The sequence below is a fragment of the Podarcis raffonei genome, chromosome 3, assembly GCF_027172205.1.
Source record: "Podarcis raffonei isolate rPodRaf1 chromosome 3, rPodRaf1.pri, whole genome shotgun sequence".
NCBI classification, from domain to species: Eukaryota; Metazoa; Chordata; class Lepidosauria; order Squamata; family Lacertidae; genus Podarcis; species Podarcis raffonei.
In genome coordinates this window covers 36,138,062-36,159,116 of record NC_070604.1, presented here as the reverse complement: position 1 = coordinate 36,159,116, position 21,055 = coordinate 36,138,062, and the positions used below count along the sequence as shown (strand labels likewise).

The window sequence follows — 21,055 nt, the reverse complement described above, 5'->3', positions numbered from 1 at the left end:
CAATCCTCAAGAACGTTTGAAACCTTTCAAACCAGTTGCAGTAGAAACATACTCAAGAGGCCTCTAACCTCATTAAAACCCTATTTAAATAGACAAGAGGAAGGAATTTCACAGCCAAGATGCCACCCCTGAAAAAATGTTCTCAATTTATTTAGGGAGCTCTGGGCTTCTAAGTCACCTGAAGCTCATAATACAGTACAATTCAGCAAAGCAGACTTCTATTTTTTTTGTTAGTTTCAATCTTGGTTTTATATACAAAAGATTTAGTAAAGGAAATTCCTGAATTAATTTTTCATTTGTATTAATGAACTTTTTTCAACTAAAACATAGCTATATCAAATCATAAAACAGACTTAATATTAACAATACATTTCTGAAAACATACCTTGTTGCTAAATTTAGCTCTTAAGATTTAAACATAGAGAACATTTTCTTAGTCCAAATTTACTAGTATCTTATTGTCACAAACACACACACACCACCTTTTTTTTTAGTTTACATATTTCTTATACAAAATTAACTCACCAATATTTGATTGACAATTAACTGGTGAGCAAAAATTTGAATACACTCAGTTACATATCTCACATTATTCTTTAAATAACCCTTTGACCTTAAGTGATAAATCCCAAATTTGAACTCAGCATTCTCTTTCTTTAGAGAAGTTATCCAGACCATTTGAAGTATGTTTATATAAGCTACCCAGCCTTCATTATGAACTTGTCTTGTGTCTACATCTGCCTGTAATATAGCTACAAGACTTTCCTCTTGCTTTCTACACACCCTCCAAATCCCGCAAAACAGCACGGGATGGGAGGAAAGGGAGAGGAGTATTCTAACTGGCAAGCAGGAATGCTTGGGCTAGTGGAACAATAAGAAGAATGCAACATGGAATTCCTCCTATAATCTGCTACTTGTTTGGAGATGAATTAGCACCTACCCGGACCTTGAGATCATCTTCTGAGGCCCTTCTTGATGTGTCTCCTCCTCGAGAGGTCAGGAGGATGGAAAAACGAGAACGGGTCTTCTCTGCAGTGGCTCCCTGTCTGTGGAATGCTCTCCCTAGGGAAGTTTGCCTGGCGCTAGGCAAAAACGTTCATTTTTAACCAGGCCTTCGGTTGATTTGATTGGCATCCAATGCCCTTTTAAAATGTGGTTCTTTTTTGGGGGGGTGTTTTTTACTTTGATTATACATATTGTGATATATTTTGATTTTGTTCTGTGAACCACCTTGAGACTTCCAGGTATAGGGCAGTATATAAATAAAAATAAATAAAATATTCCAGAAAAGCTCCAACCTCTAAAATCTGTCACAGAGTTTGGCACTATTCAGTAACTTCCGGAGGGCATTAAAAAAAAAAAGTTTGGGTAATTTCCTAGAAGAATGTAAAAATATTGACTTTATCCAGCAACTATGATAGCAATGAATTAGTGGAGGTTTTTTTCCTTACAAAATGTGTGCTGGGTCTACCTGAGTAAGATTTCTATTACTCCATTGCCTGCCTCATTCCCTAGATGAAAATCTTTCCATTTTCAGGCTGCCTTGCATGATAGAAAAATGTATTTCCACTGGAGGACTGTGCTAATAACTATAATTTATTTTGCCTGAATGGAAAGGGAGATGCACATGGCTGCAATCAGCAGAAGCCTAGATGCTGGCACCATCTGATTACTATCTTTTTCCATGTTTACCAAATGAAATTGGTCAAAGCATCCATAACAATGGTCTACAGTGCTGATAAGGGAGATCATTTTAGTGACTTCTCATGGTGAACTAGTAATGCAATCCTTTACACGTCTACTCAGTGTTGTGTAGTAATTAATGTGTTGCACCAGGGTTCAACTCTTCACTTGACCATGAAGCTCACTGGGTGATCTTGGGCCAGTCACTGACTTTCAGCTTAGCCTACCTCACAAGGTTGTTGTGCAGATTAAATGAGAAGGGGAAAACCCAAGTGTGCCACCTTGGACTCATTGGAGAAAAAGGTGGGATATAAATCAATCAATCAACCAACCAACCAACCAACCAATAAGCCAGCCAGCCAGAAAGCAAGCCCTATTGATTTTCATCAGACTTACCTCCAGATATGGGATTTCAGCCTAAATCTGCTTTGTAGACTATGGAATATTGCATGAATTGAAAGATAGCATCCTGAGTTTCTTATGCATATCCTTTTGTTGAAAGTTTGTAGTGGATACATACTTCTGACTCTAGGTCAAAGTTTGAGCCCAAGAAAAAGCAATAGCAATAAGTCTTAGGATTTTTAGGGGAAAGTCTTATGGCACTTACAAAAGTCTTGTGACTCCTTGAAGATTAACACATCGTTCTTATGGCACAAGTTTGTGTGGACTAGTGTATCTGTTTGTGTGTGAGTGACTTTGTGTGTTTGTGTCTGCAACTCATGATTATGCTTCATGTGTCTAATGGAGTGGACTCTCGTCCAGAAAAGCTAACCTATGTATATACAAATGTATATACCAAGATTGTTTTGGGGTACTTAGTGGAGATCCATAAAGCTAAATCTAAAGTTGCCTGATTTATTCAATGGTGGCTATCTAGTCTTTTATATATTGCATGTGTTTGGATTATCAATGTATTTGGATGACTTTGTATGATTTTACTGTTTTAACTTATACCAATAAAGGCTAGTAGTAGTAATAGATATGCAAATGTATGTGAACATGATCACAAATACTGATTGCACCAGGGCTCTAGATCCACTGGCGCACCAATCTATGTTCATCTATACGTGCATAGGCATTCCTATGCAGACCTTTGGCTTTATGCACAGAGGCCAAGGGTGAGTCTAGAATGGTGCAGTGATGTTGATAGTGGGACGAGTAGTTGTGGTCTTGCTTCACACATTTACTACCATGTATGGAGGGAATATGTGAAAGAGTCAAATGTTAACTGTGATTCTGTGCATGCAGGTCAGTGTTCAGCAGTTCAGCAGTTGCATTGTAGGAATTAGTTACTCTTAATCTTACTCTAGGTCAAAGAAGTTGCATTCCATCTGGATTCCGGCTTTAAAACAATCCTTCGTTTTCTGTCTTTATTAATATACACAGAGGGTATGATTTTTTTGTAAGAAAATCTGTTAACTTCCTACCTTCCCTTGAAAGGGAAAGCAAACATTTGTAATAATTTGATTTGTCATGAAACTCATGTTTCAGTAATAGATGGAATGAATTTAATGAGGTATTTAATAGACTGTGTTCTGTTGGAGATAGAAAAGGAATATTTTGATAAGCTTAAGATATCATAGTTGTAAATCCAGACACTGTTCCATGAAGACTATTTAATAAAAATAAATTCTTCTCCTTAGAAACCACATTAATTCTGTTAGAAATCCACACACAATAAGTTTGGGTTTCTGCTGCAGCATTGCTATTCCTTTATGTTAATTTGAAACACTAAAATAAGCTTTTTGTTAAATACTGCCATTGCCGATACTCAACACATGTGTACTATTCCAATCAAATACTCATTTTTTGCAGGGAAGCATCTTGGAAGGAGATAACATATAACTGAAGTTGCAAGTCCTGGCAAGTATTAGAGAGGGGGAAGCCATAGCTAAGACTGCAAATTACTTTAACCTTCATAGTTGTCCAAGACATTCACTTCAGGAGCGAAAAATCCCAAACATTTCATCTTTGTGATTGCTTCCCGCCCTTTCGCCTGTAAGCACTGACTGAAGGCTTAGGGTTGCAATATAATGAGCAGTTTCTAAAAATGCTACCTTTTAGCTGTAATGAATAGGTGTTGTTCCTTGGAGGCATTCAAAATGTTACAGAATCAGGCCTCTGAGACCAATGTTGTTATTATCAGTCAAGTATGCCTCAAATTTCTGCAAAGTTTGCGTATAAGAGTAGGATTGCCAACTGGGCAGGTTTAGGGCACCTGGCATCTTTCTCTCTAACAAACGCAGGAGAGGAAAGCTAGTTGTTTCCCCACCACTCTCTGGTTTTTCCGTTAATTAACTTTTCTTTTCCTTCCTCATGTACTTTGCGCATGCTTCTGTTATGCATATAACAGAATAGGTGGAGACCTGGAAAGAGCGTGCATAGACTTGCAGCAGCATTTTCATGACAGTCACTCTGCTCTTGTACTTGGTGCTGGCTGTACTGCACATACGCATTGAAAGCAAGGCTGACAGATGGGTGGCAAAGGCAGTGGCAGTGGCTAAGCCAGCCAGTGATTTGCGGGATCAAGGTGGAGGGTTGGAAACTGGGGACTTACATTTATAAGTGTAGCTAGTCACCAGTTGTGTCTGCTGATGTGACACCATCAGCCACACCCTGGTCAATAGAATACAAGGTGAAAGTTGCTTTTTGACTCAGCCCACCCTCGTTGGTAAACATAATGAGCTGCTTCTTTTTGTGTCTGCAAAGAAGAAGTACTGCCGGGCAACTTTCAGGGACTGTAGGACAGGCTGAGGTTTGCAGGACTCATCATAAAGTCTGGGGAAGGAGGGAAGGGTCTTCGGGGGGGGGGACCTGCATCATCTTGCAGGCAGGGCAGGGAAGGGAAGCAGAAAGGACTGGAGCTGCTGAAGGATGGCAAATGGAGCAGGAACCAGGAGAGGGAAAGAGAAAGGAAGAGGTGGTGACACAGGAGAAAATGGAGGCTTGCTGGCGATTGAGCTAAGATTGGGTGACTCTACCCAGCCATTTTTCAAGGTTCAAAAAATGAGACACTGAGAGAAACTGACATTTACATAGTCACCTATCCCTACAACAATTGCCCGCGACTATTGGTAGTAGTTTCACCTCAATAGCACTTTCAGTTTAAAAAAAGACAAAATGCGTGCAGATTTTTAAAAAGTATTTCCCATTTAAAATCCGCATGGAAAGTGGATGGAATGGATTAACCAGTAAGCACACGTGAAATAGAAACAAAACCCATATTAGTGTTCTCTGTCCATCTATAGTAAGTGGAGACAGCGAAAGCCAGATATGGATATACCACAAAATCCTAGAACAGAAAATATATTAGCCTTCCATGGTAGCCTTGATTATTTGTGCATCTTTCCTTCAGGTTCTGTTTTTTTTTTTTTTACGTTGATCCACTAAATTCATTTTAGCCTCTCCTTGCATGAAAGCTGCTCTATGACCCAGAATAAATGTGATGCCCTTTTCCCAACTCAGTCAAAAAACCACCACCTTCACTTTCCATTTCTAATTCTCAAAATTTCCCTGTGGTAAATTTGTTCATCCATAGCATTCCTCAATTTTCCTTTGACTTACCTCTCATGCTCAATGGCCATTTCCAATTCTGCATACTACTAATGACAAACATGTTTTTTGTTTATCGCTTGACTCCTTTCATTCTTCATCTCTCCCAGAACTCTTGTGGGTTTAGTGATTTATTGCAATTTAATTTCTCAAGTTTCTCCCAGTTCTGGCAGCAGCTGTTCGTATTTATTTTTTGACATCATGTCAGCATCACTAGTTTGGAAGATTTTTTTAAAGGCATGCTACCACTTCTCCCCCACCTCCCCACCCCCCAAAAAATCTTTAGATGCCTTTATTTAAATTGGATTGCAGATTTCGTGAACTGAAAGTTTTTAAGAGTGAAGTCATTTTCAATAATGTAGCTGATTCAATTGTAGGTGAAATGCAACGTCGTAACGTTGGGGCATGGGATTACACAACAAGCATGCTCACACCTGAGCAATATCCAGGTCTCCAGCTTTTACGTATGATAAAAACTGTGCTAGAGAAAGGGGGTGGGTGTGCTCTGCTGTGCCCCATCCACTTTAGCACACTCCCTTCTGCTTTTTCTCAGCTGCCAATAATTTGGAAGGTGAACTTCTGAGGTGGGAACTCCCCATGCAATTTAGATCCCTGCTTCAGAACTTCACCTTCCACCTTGTGGGGCTTTCTTCATCACGTAAAAACTGAATGCCTGAACAGAGCTACAAATAATTTGTGCTGAGCAGATGGGAACCCAAAAAACCAGCCAAGCAGCTTTAAGCCATAGTTTGCCTGTTTTGCATCTGTACACTTAAACCATGTTATGGATATTTAATTATGGTTAGACTAAACCACAGTTTTGCATTAAAAATGAGCCCAGCCATACTTCATAGTGCCTAAGGCTGGATTGAGCTTTAGTATTGAAAACAAATGCCAAGGCGAATCCTGGTGAACTCTGGCACAAATTAAATCCCACTGAGAACTCAGTATCTTTTGATGTTGCCGGGCCTCATTTATACAACTTCTGTATGTTACTTACGTTAATAAATTTATGTCAAACTTCATAAAAACTAGAAAAGGGCAGTTCTGTGCCAGAAGGGTAGGAGAAATAAGCTTCTAAACAAGACATATCTGTGGCACTTTGATCCAGTGTAGTCCTGTAAAAAAAGCCGTCTGTATATTTTCCACATAATAGATCACCAAGAATAGTTTCTGAAAGTCCATAATGGGATTATATTTAAAGACAGAACTGAAATGTCACTGAGCCGATTAGCTCAGCATTCTCACGTCACCAAAAAAAGTGGCCACTCAGAGTTACTGCCTTATTGGGCTACAGCTGTTAATTATATACTACAAATTCAAAAGTGGATAATGTGGATTGCCTATTTAATTTGGGGGTGGCTTGAAAAGAGCCCTATTAAGTGTTACACTGCAAGTATTAAAATGTAACACTTCCATTTCTGTGTTTTTTGTTTTTAATATTCCAGAAGCGGGGACGGATGGATAGAGTTATAGGCACCCATTTTATGTACAGTGGACATATATTTATGACTTGTAATAAATTATTTTTGCTGCTTAGTCTCTGATTTACAGTATTTGTTTTCAGATATGCAGCACTAAATTCTGCTAGGAGACATTGGAACATTGATTACCTTTCATTTGCAGGTCAGCAGGGACTATGTTCTGCTTACAGAGAAATAAGAAATTCCAGTAAAGCTTTCAGTGATTGAGGGATCATTTTAAAGTGCACACAACTTACTTACCAATGGGCAATGACATGCAAGCATGTTGCCTTTCAGTAGCAGATGAGGAAAAAGGAAATGTATTGATTGCTTCACAAGTATGTAATTTGGCACATTTCATTGGGGCACTTTAAAAAGATTCCATTTGAGGAAACTTGCAACCTGTTTTGTTATGGCTGAGTCACAGAAAAGATGCAATGAGTTGTGAGTATATAAGTGCAAATTGGTGAATGACAGTGGCTCACCATGTCCAGAGAAAGTAGTAAGACTATTTCAGTGGATTTCTCCAGGGAAAGGAGAAATTCTCTAACCATTTCTTGGGTGCAGAGTTCACCATTATCCATGGCAGTGGCACACCTGTTTCCTTTCCTCTTCCCAAGTTTTTATTTATTTATTTCCCAGTGCTGCCATTGCAAGTGGCAACAGCAGCTCCTATGTCGGCAGTCCAGGCACTATTTTGCATCAACCACAATGCCCTGCTCCTAGCATCATTCTGGGACTGTGTGTATGTGTGGAAATGGTGGCCGGCTCTCCTGACCACTAAAAATAATAATAAGAAGAAAAAGATGAGAATATATTTTGATAAAAGTCTTGAATTGCCTTCTTTTTCTAAGGAGGTGAGAAATAATGAGAAAAATGTATTCAGAAAAAATGCAGCTCAACTCTAGATAGAACTACCCTCCATGAATTTGTCTAATCCTCTTGGTCATTTTTTAAAATGAGCATTCCGGAAATATGAATTTGCTTGTTTTCCTTTCACCTCTACTGTTGTTTCTTCCTGATGTTGTGTCTATTACACTGCAATCCATTCTGGTGGACCTGTCTGCTCTGTTCTTTGTACAGTGCTGATTAGCATTTTAAGTGGTTAATTAACATCAACAACAACAAGCTGTTAATCAGGAAAGTAGTTTTATTTGTTTTATTTAACAAGATTTATATATTACTTACTTGTCAGAAGACCTCTAAGCAGTTTACAAAGAGCAATCCAAAATATTCATTAAAATATATATTAAGGCAAACATAAAAAGTTAACACTAAATATAAACAAAACTAGCAATTTAAAGCAATCATAAGTAATTAAATTATATGTTAAAATTACATGCCTTGGTAGGCTTGCTGAAACACAGTTTTAGCAGGTGCAAAATGCAATATAGCGAAGGTACCTGCTTAATATTAATGGTTCTGAATTCCAGCATAAATGATTACCTGTTTTTGCAATGAAGGATTATAGAGCTGGGCCAAAATTGTAGCCCAATTTAAGCTGCATTTTGACAATTTTCAGTAGCCGGGAGCATTGGTAGAGCTCTTTGCGACTACCATTTTATCTTCCAGAATAGGGGGAAATTTCTGACAATGCAATTTCTTCCCTAGGGGCATTCAGGAAACACAAAATGGTGGCCTCCAGCCAAAATAAGTTCTAATGAGCTGTTTGTCCTCCCCACAAGTCACGTGCCTCCAAAAATATGAAAGAGGGGAAGGAACATAGCTGAATGATAGAGGATCTGCCTTTCATGTAGAAGGTCACAAGTTCAATCCATGGTGTCTCCACGTAGGGTTGGAAAATACGTGCCTGTAACCCAAGAGAGTCACCGGCTGTCATTATAGACAGTACCGACCTAGATGGATCAATTGTCTGACTCAGTATAAGGCAACTCCCTTTCTTCTTATCCCTGACCAACTCTGTCCTGCCAATATCTGACTAAATTTTCACGCTGGTGAAAGTTATGTTAAACCTAATCTTAATATAAATTACTGAATGATTTCTAGTAAGGCTAGGCTGAACTTTTGTTATGTTGTAGTTATGTATTTTTTCCCTTCTTGTAAGTTGCCTTGAGCATGGTTTGAAAGGAGGCATACTAATAAAATTATGTATGTATGTATGTATGTATGTATGTATGTATGTATGCATGCATGCCTGTGTGTGTGTATGTATGTATGTATGTATGTACTTTCATCAATTTGAAATTTTCATCAGTGTCATTGTAAATGGATTTCACTCCTCCCACGTCATACATCTTTTCAGAATATATAGACAACTATAATTATGCAAATGAAGAATAGTTACAGCAGTTCCATTGTGTTTATGACAAAATTGTTGTCGTATAATTTTTCTTGCATTCTTCTTGTGAATCTCTAGCTACAAACAATCATGAACCTGTCATTATTTCTTTGCTGCCGCCTCTCAGAGCTTCCCTCCCCCTCTGTCTAATATTATATGGGAACAAATTAGGCTGCTTTTTAGTGCAATAATCAGTTATTCATCAGAGTAGGACTACTGCCCAGAAAAAAGTGATCACTAAGGCATTCCCCAGCTAGCTCAAGCCTGAAGCAGATGACTGTGTCCCCAAAGCTTATAATGATAAGAAAAATGGCCAAGAAGTCTATTAAATAGCTACGCGTTCAAAAAAGCATGCATTATTCCCCTCTCTAACCTTTTACTGAATGAGTTTTGTTCTGAGTGTGCATGATGCTTCCTTAATGGCAGAATAATAATGAAACGTGGTAAATAGTGTTTCTAGCTGGGAAAAGCCATTTCCATAATGAATCATTTATTTCAATTCAGTTGTGGGAATGAATGCAGATTTGTTGGGAGGGCTGTAAGAAATCTGGGGGGCAACCCAGATTAATTCAATTACAGTACACACACACAAACTTATTTAGGAAGAAAAATGTGAGGTTTCCAGGCTCTTTCTGTCCTTAAAAAATGTGGGTTTATGTATGTATATACAAAACATCTGAATATCAATGAATGAAATATAGGAAACATAAAGATCATAAAGAGAGGATAGCCAAAAAAAGTAACTACTCTTTTCTCTCCTTTGTTCTGTGCCTCCTACTGAGGTCCATAACTGCATCATTTGGCCAGGCTAGCTTTCTTATTTTTGTTGCTTAGCATCCAGTAGTGAAATCTCCACCGGAGGGAGGACTAGGGAGTTCCTTATATATTTTTTCTGCCACGAGTGCCGCATTGCTGCATACCTTGCAAAATTCACCCAAAGCTCATCATAGCTCACCTGTCAAACGTTGCCTTCATAAAAAGGAAATGCATGGGAAAGTAAGCACTCTGCTGCCTGTTTACATAAAGAAGATATGTTGGAAATCTGCAAAACTGTGGATATTTCCAGCTTCTCACAAGATGTCCACAAAATGCCCATGGATATCCATGCTTGTGTTCCATAGGCCCTTGTGTGGCCACTGTGAGAACAGAATGCTGCACTAGATGGGCTAGTGGCCTGATCCACCAGGTTCTTATGTTCTTATGCAAGCAATCGTTCACAGTAGTGTTTCATTCACCCCTATTAAGTGAATTGAGTACATTGTCAGTGCAGAACAAGAATTTGCCCTCTGTTAAACACGTCACTGATTTCCCCCTGCACACACACACACACACACACACCACCTCTGTATGCAGTTTTTTCATTTCAGGTTGGATCTCCCTTTTTTTTAAATCAAATTAGGATACCATAAAACCAGCAAGCATATTTTCCTGTACTGAAGAATACTCAGGGCCATAATGATCTGGGGTATATGTGCAGCTTGTTCTTGTTGATGGATATCAGAGAATATTGTTACATCCCTAGATGAAACCTAAAAGTCAGTGTAGGAGGCAGTGAATGGGAACACCTTGACCTTGTAATGCTAGCCTGCTTGTAACAGAGGAAACAGTGATCAGGAGCCGTCCCATGCTGCTGCTGCTGCTGCTGCTGCTGCTGCTGCTCTTTGTCAAAACTTGGTGGACCAGGGAGAAAGCAATTCCAAGGAGAAGAAGCAAAATTGGAGAGTCAGTTGTTTACTCCCTGCCTGAAATGCATGGCACAGATGGATGTGTCAGTGAGGTTATTCTGCAGCTGCTGTGGATGCTCTCTAGTCACTACTAGCACCATCTCATCTGTCCACCCATCCATGAAGCCCAGATCAGTGAGAGGGGAGCACAGAACTAACTTTCCCCACTGGAGGCATTTTCTGTCCTTGATGCTGGCCCAGAAAGGAAAGAATCACATTCCAGACATTAAAAAGCATGGGGGAGAGCCCCAGTGTTAGTGATCTCTCAACAAAGTGCAGCCAGATAGTTGATTCTGTGAGCCCCTTGTTAAGGGATCAGCTTATGTTCTATTCACACGTGCAGGTAAATACACAAGTTACATGTGTATTCATGGAAGTGCAGTTTTAGGGGATCTGGAGGGCAATTAGTTATTTATCAGTACCAATACATTCTTGCTTAATGGGGAGAGGAATTAAGAAGAACAAACAAATATCATAATAATAGCAGGTTTACAGAAATAAATGGTGGACAGTAACTAAACAGCTTTGCGGACTAAAGTGGCATGTGCTATATCCACAGATCTTCTTGACAATGCCACTTCGTGGAGCTGCTGTATGGAATCTTCTGATTTAGAGCACTGTGCCACGTTTGCTTAGGAGAGATCAGAGAGCAACAACCTCAATTTTGCGTATCAGATGCCGTTAGCCTGCTATGAGGCGGCACCTAGGCCCTGCCTTCTGGAGCTTTGAGGCAGCTTTGTTTTTTGTCTTTTGTTTACTTTGACTTGGTTTGTGCAGATACTTAGTTTGCTTTAGTAGTACTGTACGGGTTTGGCCCATAGCGGGTATATTCTCTCTAAGCTCGACCCTGCTGTTGATTTTCAGCCTGTCCAGCTGAAAATGTTGATCTCTAGCTAAACAGTGTTGTGACTGATTTCAACTCTAATGGGCACACATCATCTAAACAAACAACATTAATTGACACTCAGGTTTGCCTTTTCACTGAAAGGATTTCCTAAAGTTTCTAAACCACTCCTCCTGTCCAGAGAGAGACATTTAATCTTGTATCTGTTGTATTTTTCTGACCCATTTATTCAAGATTGTATTTTTCTTTCATAGAGGAAAATCCTATAATAAAGACACTTCCCCCAAAACATTTATCAACTTAGCTATTCATTATTCAAATTTATAATGTACCCTTCCTTCCGAAGGGAGCACAGGATGGCACACAATAATAATAATAATACCTAAGAGCAATTTAAAACAATGTCATTACAGCAGTTTTAAAAAGCACTGTAAAAATGTCATACAACTTTTGGCCAGAAGCCAATACTAAAAAGGTTTTTACATGTTTCCTAAGTGCAGATAAATATTTATTTATCCCTCTATTTTCTGCTTTTGGCAACAAATGCTGATGGTTGCACAAGACTGGAGAGAATCTGCATTTCAAAACAAAAATAAAAAAGGTGTGTAATGGCAATGCAAGGTACACAGACAGTTCCAAGAAGCAAAAACAATGACAGCAAGCCAAGCAGAGTTACACGCTAGCTTGGAGATCAAGACCAACAATGAAAAATTAGGGGTGAAGATGTTATCAAAAGATTACTATCAAAAGCTGGTTGTGAGCTCTTGCTTGTAGGCCAGGTTCAATAATAATAATAATAATAATAATAATAATAATAATAATAATAATAATAAATCTGACTGGGTTGCCCCAACCATACGGGGTGGCTTCCAACACATATAAAAACATAATAAAATAGCAGGCATTAAAATCCTTCTGATACAGGGCTACCTTCATGTGTCTTCTAGAAGTTGTATAGTTATTTATCTCCTTGACATCTGATGGGAGGGTGTTTCACAGGGAGGATGCTACTGCCAAGAAGGCCCTCTGTCTGGTTCCCTGTAACTTCACCGGTAGGTAAGCCACTGGTAGGGGGAGCCCTGTCGATGCGGACCAACTCAAGCTCCCCCTGGTGTTCCCGTCGGGGTCGTGCCAAGGCCTTAGCCCCCAGCCGGGCTTCAGACTAGAACAACACCCCCAGATTCCTTTAACGGAATACCCTTAAGCATGGAGGAGCAGGTGATGGCCACACCTCCCCTCCCCCACACAAGGTCAAACAATGCCTAACCGCAACTCTAACAAAGTTGTGATGATTGCTACGAGGTAGGCGAAAACCAAGTGGTCAGTGCCAATTTGCCAAGTGGAAAAATTCCTACCAGGCCCCTCAGACAACCAAGGCGACCAACCGAAGTCCATAGCAAGGCCATTGCTAACCTGCAAAATAGGGAGGGTGTGTGATTGAGGAAGCGAGCCAAAGAGGAAGTCCTCTGGCTCGCTCCTCCGTTTAAACGGCCCCGGCCACGCCCCCCCCCCAGCCAGCAGGTTGGCTGGCCGGGCTCTGACATGGCCGGGATCCCCCAGGCAACGGGGGACAAGGTCCCCTGCCCTCGGTAGGGAGTGGGTGGCCACGCAGTCCACCGCAACTCCTCCCCACTGGGAAGTGGAATGGATTTCTTAAACATATCTTCAAAATAGAGAGGGACATCCCTTAAAAATCTAACCATTAGAGGTCAGGGTCATATTTCGAGTCTTGAAATTGGTATAAAAATGAATGGGCAACCATTATGTTCTTCATCTATAGCTATGTGACAAATGTTCCTTTGAAGCTTGCTCTTGCATATATCATTTCAGTCGCATAAGCAAAAATACCAGCAAAGTAAGGGATGTAATTATGCTTCATAAGAAAAGACATGAGGAAGATTATTAAAGTTATTATCTGAGACAAATGCCTGTGCATTTAAATGCTTCAAATGAAGCTTGGAATAAATTTATGTTGTGTGACATTTAAGTAAAACAGTCTGCTTTATAAAGACTGGGTTTTGTCTGAGCCTAGTAATGAAAATATGAGACGGTTGTGAATGTGACTTCGTTTGAAGGAGACTGAGCAGAACAAAAGAGATATTGCAGAGTTTTATTATTAAGCTTGTCCACACCAGCATTACCGTGTTTACAGCAGTTTGTGCTTCCATTTAATATGCATAGTCCACATGACATCAACCCTCAAACCCTTGTTGAGTTAGGCACTTCCCCTGCATGCGAAGGCAGGCTCTGGCGGATTGAGTGGATGAGGCCAATAGTAGGTTCAATGGTCAAGAAGACATGCTGTAGAGGGAAATAATGGGGCTTGTCAAACTGGGAAGTTAGCTTATCTAGGAGCAGGAAATCTCTGATCCTAAACCACCTCTGCCTTGAAGCTATACTCATTCATGGGAAAGGCTCTGGAGTACATGCTGCCTCACAGGAGATCTTGAGGAGAAGAAAAGGCAAAAGAGTAAACCCTACACAAATCTGAAGTGGAGTCCCTAAGATGATGGATGGCATCTTGTATGCCTCCTTCTGTCAATTCTCAATAGCTCCTAGAGCCAAGCTGGTGCCAAATCTATTGCTCTGCTCTCCTTTGGAGCACATCAGCAAGGCCCAGGGGGTGGGTCTTGTCGTCTGGACAACCTAGAACTTCCATACACACTGCCCAGGCTTGCACCACGGAGATGTTACTTTGGTGTTGCTAATGCAGCAAGAACAACACAGGAAGCAGCAGTTAAGATTTACCAGCCTCTGCAACCACAACTTTCTCCAGTGGTTTGACTTCACCCCCAAAAGCTCACTCCATTGTCTTTCGAGACAGATGGATGCCGACAACAAATGACATCATCCCTCAGATTTTCACAAAGCTCGGCAGCTGCATGGTCTATTAACTAGCTTAATAGAATCAACAAATTAGAGGATGGGGTGAAGCACAAAAGGGGGTGCCTACTGGTTTGAATGGAAATGGCCAACAAGAAGTACCGACGAAAGAAGAGTGGCAGATGAAGATGATGGACTTCGCAGAACTGGTGAAGCTGACAGGAAAAATCCAAAACCAGCACGATCAAGTATTCCAAAAGAACTGGAGTAAATTTATACAATATCTGAAAGATTATTGTAATCAATTAACATCACTTGCAGAGTTATAAGAAGACTTGTAATGAGAAGTTTTCTACCTTTCTATACTTATTTAAATTTTGAATTATTTTGTAATGAGTGTAATTAGAATTGGAAAACATACAAAACGCAATGATATAAAGGTTAATTTAGAAAGCCATGAGGCGGGAGGAAAGGAAGTCGATAGGCTCTAAAGAGCCAGGGAGGTAAAGTGGATAATAGTGATATGAATGTATATTATTAAATAGACTCCACATGTGCAAATTCATATGTGCAGGTGTGGACTACTCTGGTCCAATTCGAATGGGGGAAAGTGGATTAACTGCTAAATAATGCTCAAATGTGGACAAGCCCCAGGAGTCAGTTCAGTGTAAATCAGAGATATGTATAGAATGCAATAAACAATGATGTTGGCTTCTGGGATTCATAAAAACCTTTATTCTGATCAAAGGACCATTTCACCATGCATAGAACATTTATTCCAGTCCCCTTCTTGTGCACCTGCAGCTGCGTGGAAGCTGTTCAACACCTAGGGCAGAGAATGTGGAGCACATGGTTGCATCATCCACACGCACAGCCCTTAGCTTTATGGAACTGCAATACAGAGCAGCAGCTCATAAATTAGCTTTTGGGGTGTGAATGAATGGATCTTAAATTTAAGCACAATTTAATCCACAGGCCTGTGCTAGATGTGAATAAGCCCTAAAGAAGCTAGTGTCGCAACAGAATCAGCATAAGGGCTACTTGGTGACATTTTCCTCTCTGAATCCCAGTTTGCTTCACAAAGGAAACCAAACGTGTATGTTGCCATTTTTTTGTAACAAAGACAATTATTTTGTGGTAGCCGTTGGCAGATGATGTGTCCCCTGAAGTCAGCTGAATGTAAAGTACCATTCCAGGGACCGGTTGCTTAGGCTGAAAGTATAAAACGACAGGTTTGATCATTTGAAGGCTCCATATGGAATGCTTACAACACACTGATTTCCAGCAAGAAAATAATAATAATTTGGCTGCTATAGGACCAGATGGCAGATTAAAAGGCACATCATGTCAGAAAGTAAGCAGAGTTTGCTGTAAAGGCAACTGTGTCTTAGCTCAAGGTTTGGCAGCAGTCTTTTCACCGATCACAGGATCTTAGGCTGGAGGTTTTCATGTTTGGGAGTAAGCAGACAGGAATGCATATAAACACTTCTTTTTTCAGCAAGGCAAAACCTTTTAACTGTGTTAGAAGCTTGAAGTTATGAAATATGAAAGTGAACAAATTGCTGCTTTCAAATGAGAGCCAAGGGGTCCCTGACCATCAGGAAACAGTACCAAGGAAATAATAATGCACCTGTCTCAATAAGATGCAATCCTAAGCATACTTAAGTGGAAGTAAGTCCCATGTAAATCAATATGATGTTAGTTCTTGTGTAAGTGAATTTGAGATGTGGCTGTCAGTACTGCTCAGTGCAGTGATTCCCGTGGGTCCAGGAAACTGGTTTTATTACAAACCTACTTATTCTGCCATGGTATTTTTCATTATTAGGCTGAATATTATTTTTTTAAAAAAAAAAACACTCCCTTTGAGACTTTCAGAATGGTTGTTGTATATGTTTAACTAGAATTGACTCAGAATTTGGGATAAATCTGAGGGTTTCCCTTTAGGTAAAGCACCTGCTGAATTTCAGCAGAGACTGAAACAGGTTTTAATAATACCAGTGAAATTTCTATGGGGAGATATTCTCATCTCAGTTGTTGCCACCGAATTCTGTCTTGAGTGAAATCTGAGATTAATTTGGTGGTTCTTACTGGGGCAAAGCATCTGAGGAATTTTAAAGGATGCTAAAACCATTAGGTAAGATAAAATTTATTTGCAGGAGAGTGAAATGGGGGGAAGGGGAGGTTTCACACATTCTGAGTGGCTTTTACAGGAAGCCCACAAAGAAAGGTGTAAACCCTAGTTGACTACAAGGATGACAATGATGCCATTAAAAAAAAAAATGCTCTCCCACTACACTTTGAGTGCTCAGTAGTTTATGGTGGATAAACCACATTCCCTCACTGGCAACCTTCTGCAAGCTACACAGAAATGGTGAGCAGAACCAGAATAAAAAATGGGCAGAACAAGGAGTATATCATACCTTTGTGCAACAAGCTACAAGCCAGCCATAGAAAAACCAGATGTTTCTACCTCACCCGTACCTCTCCATCTTTCCATAAAGGAAAGCAAGCACTATCACCACCGAAGGACCAGAAGAAGCCTGGAGCTTCCACTTTCAGCCCTCAGCCCTGTAGCTCCCCGCTCTTGTAGTAGACTAATTCAAAGTGTTACCTTGATGCCATCCTAAATCATGTTGCATTTTCACTCAGGGAAATCAATCCCATCCAGTTTTAATGGAATGTAGCAGACTAGCTGAACGTCTCTAGTAAAGCCTGCTTTATTCCCTCACTACTTTCACTGTTATGTGAGTAGAAAGGTTCCTGAATTCCTTTCAAACACATGCTTTTGTAGGTTTAGGTTTTGAAGCTTAAAGCTAAAGGAAATGGTAGGTTTTCAGGAAACGCTAATATAACCTCTTTAATTCATTATCCCTTTTTGTTGACCTAAGATCTGGGTACCTCTGTCACTGAGTTGGTCCCAGTATGAACAATTTGTTAAATACTGTCTTATCAAGTATAAATATTAAGGCAAAAAGAGGATTGTTATGCAATGGAAGTGAAGTTCCCTGTAATGTTATTTTAGAAGCCAATTGAGTATTAACCATATAATCCTCTTAGAAACTGAAAGCCAAATCCTGTCCTCTGATAAAAGTTACAAGTGAAATGTGCTAGGGTATGTTGGATGTTATTATTCAGTTATAGCCTATTAATAGTTAACAGTATTTCAGTTTTTGCCCCAGTGGTGTTAAGTCATCAGTATGTGGTATTTCCCCACAAACAAACAGCAGCACATCCAACGAATGTGGTAAAAATACATACATATATCTGAGGACAGATCAGTTGTCCATAGATCACCCTTCACAGCTGCCCACTGATACATCAGACAGACTAAAAATAAGCAGATACACAGTCATTAAGAAATATTAACATATGCGTAAATTCATACTAGATATGCTTGAGGAATTCAATCTTTGCAAATTCCAGACAAATCAACCCAGTCAGTCCACACTTACCAGACTAATGTGCCTATCAGAACTTAATTATCCACATACTTTCCAAATGTTCAAATGCAGTACTTGGCTCAAATCTATCAAAGTATACCTAATAAGGTACATTTTGAAAGGAAGTATATTGAGAAATTCACATTTACATGCATAATTTTGGCAAACATTTGTTAAAAAATAGCAATATACAGATTAATGTACGAACACAGCAGAATCGACTTATGGGAAACAGGAACACAGACCATAAACACATACACACACATATTCATCTATTCTCATGAACGTTATTATCTTCTGCTTCTTATTCTTACATTCTGTTTTCCTCTACGGCCCAATTTGTTTCCCTTATTACTTATCCCATGCTACACACATGCACTCAACACAATCATATCTGTAGGAGAATAGTCAATGAGTCTCATATTTCCTGGCTCAGAAATACAAGTCCCATGAGATTTAATCGCTTGCCTTAACAACAGAATTTTTCCACCCTCTTAAGCCCCATTCTTCTCTGCCCCTTTTCCATTCACTTGCTCATAAACCTTCACTCTTCCAGCCTCTCTCCCTTCCTACCTGTTGACCTGCACTGTGGTGATGTTCCAAGGACTGGAGTGGCAAAGGGGAAGCCTCTTCTCTTTTTTGCACCAGTTCTGGTGCTAATGACTGCACCACATGCCAATGAACCTACGCACTGTAGTTCAGTTGTGAGTGTGACATGGACAGAACTGATTCACGTTGACTCCATTTAAGTCAAGTTATTTCCCCATTTTGGAAAATACTTTGGCTTTATCTGAGCTTTTCTATTTGGAAGTGTCGTCACTTGCATATCTCCCAAAAAAGAGGATGCAAGAGAACACATTTACAGTGGTACCTCGGGTTACGAACTTAATTCATTCCAGAGGTCCGTTCTTAACCCGAAACCGTTCTTAACCTGAGGTGTGCTTTTGCATACTGCCTCCCACTGCTGCCATGCTTCTGGCACACGATTTCTGTTCTCATCCTGGGGGAAAGTTCGCAACCCGAGGTAACTACTTTGGGTTAGCGGAGTTTGTAACCCGAAGCGTTTGTAACCCGAAGCATTTGTAACCCGAGGTACCACTGTACAAAGAATTTGCAGGTGCTAATTTATAACTTCTAACTTAGAAGCTACTTAAGAGACTTTTGTAAAGTGCATATAGGTCTTTTGTTTGAGTAAGTGATGTATAAATTTATTTAAATAAAAAATAAAAATGAATTATGTATATAGAGTTGCACACCATATAGTACTAAGCAAATTGTTTTCTCCTCATGCAGTGGAACAATATCCCTCTCTTCTTTCCCATATGCCCCATAAATGTGTTCTTGGGGGGGAGGTCCCCCAACTCTACAGAGCAAATCTGGAGATGGAGCAGGATACATTTGAGCAGAAAGTGGGATATATTTGAACAGACTTTGCCCATTTTCTGGTCATTTCCCTGCAACATTACCAAAAATCCCCTTGTCGGGTGCTTTATTTTTTCACTAGGGAACTGTGGGGTCATGGGACTGGCATGCAAATGTAGCTTTGTACATTGCCTTGAGATTAAGCAAACTGCTTTTAAATAAATGCTGTCTCTTTAAAGCTATGTTAATGAGTATGGGCACATCAGTCACATTAAAATAACTACTTTCCTTTGAATATGAACATGACTTGAATAAGAAAATTAATGTTTGCACTACGTTATGAACATGCAAATTACTATGTAAGTGCTGCCTTAATTATAATTGCTATTAATGATGAAATCAAAATTCCAGTGAATTATAATGCATCCTTTAATTAGATTTTGATATACAATTTCTGAAATAATTAAGTCTCCTCCAACTTGGATGTTGGCCAGGTTATATATAATACATAATACAGACTGATCATGTAATTAAGAACGTTTCATGAAACCATTGATAGACCTTGCAGCATAACAATCTCCTTTGGCTTAAAATAGAATGGTGCTGTTTTCTTTCATTGGTAAATCAATCTCCAATATGGCAATGTGACTGATGTCTGAATTCACAAAAGAATTTTCTAGTATGTTTGCTAAATATGGAGTGCATTTCTGTATATAAATTATATTGAAATATTACTGGATAAAATTTAATAGGAACTTACATATGGAAAAGTGCAACTGAATGAAAAGTACACAAAACAGTTTCACTGTCCTTTTTTGGATGTATGTAAAACAAATGTATCTGCACAGGGCTTGGAAGCTGCTGGTTATGTTTTCAAAAGAGCTGTGTAATATCTGGAGAATCCCTGGGCTTAGACCTTTGAAACTAGCTTAGAGACTGAACGACATTTGCATAAACAGCTTCTCAATATGCTGCTCCCCCCCTTTCTTTTCCTTTTGCATAATTTGCCCACTGATCGTACAAAAGGTTCTACAATGCCAAAGGGCAAGTTCTGATATGAAAATGGAAACTCGTGAAAACTCAGCTCAACTTTAACAACAACAACAATTTGGCTTCTTGGAGATGTAACATATGTGAATATTTGCCAGCCTGTCTTTTTTAATCAGCTAGGTTGGGACGCTCTACCATCAGTATTCTATTCAGTAAGTCCATTCTGTAAGCAAATTGTTTGGGTCCAGAATATCACATGAAGCATCTTTTCCCTCTATATTTTAAATATGCTGGGGAGATCCTGCTCAAAATGCCATTTTTAAGTGATGCAGTAATGGCATCTACCAGGAGGAGGACCTAAGTTTCCATATCAATGTGGAGTGTCTCTCCTGAGAGATGCACTCAGCCACATAATTGGTTGCTTTTCAAAAGCTGATTACAATCTGTCTAGATAAACACAAACACAAAATTTATACAATGCAACATTGTTGTTGTTGTTGTTGTTTTAAAACTTAGAGAATAATAAATATATGTAAGAGAGGAAAAGATGTTGCAGTCATACCCCCCACCGGAGGCCTTCATTATATTCCCCTGCACTGAAAATGGAGCACAATTATTATTATTATTTAACCAGGAAAAAAATATTACATTTCTTTAAATTCCTTTATTTACATGCCACATGTTACCAAATTCCAATGGAAAATTACTAGACTGAAAACAGAGGGAATAACTTGTTATATCTGTATGGTCATGCACTCTGAAAGATGTTTGCTTAGAGTCATTGGCCATCTGTTTGATGGAACTGGGCCAGCATATGGGCTTTCTGCGTCTGTGTTTGTCTCTAGAACACTTGGTGGTTGATATAGTCAAATAGT

At 39.5% G+C, this 21,055-nt stretch overlaps 1 protein-coding gene across 2 annotated transcripts in view; it reads left to right on the top strand.

Moving 5' to 3' along the window:
* KHDRBS2 (KH RNA binding domain containing, signal transduction associated 2) overlaps positions 1-21,055 on the top strand; it is a 350,797-nt gene that overhangs the window by 118,322 nt on the left and 211,420 nt on the right. The window lies entirely within an intron of this gene.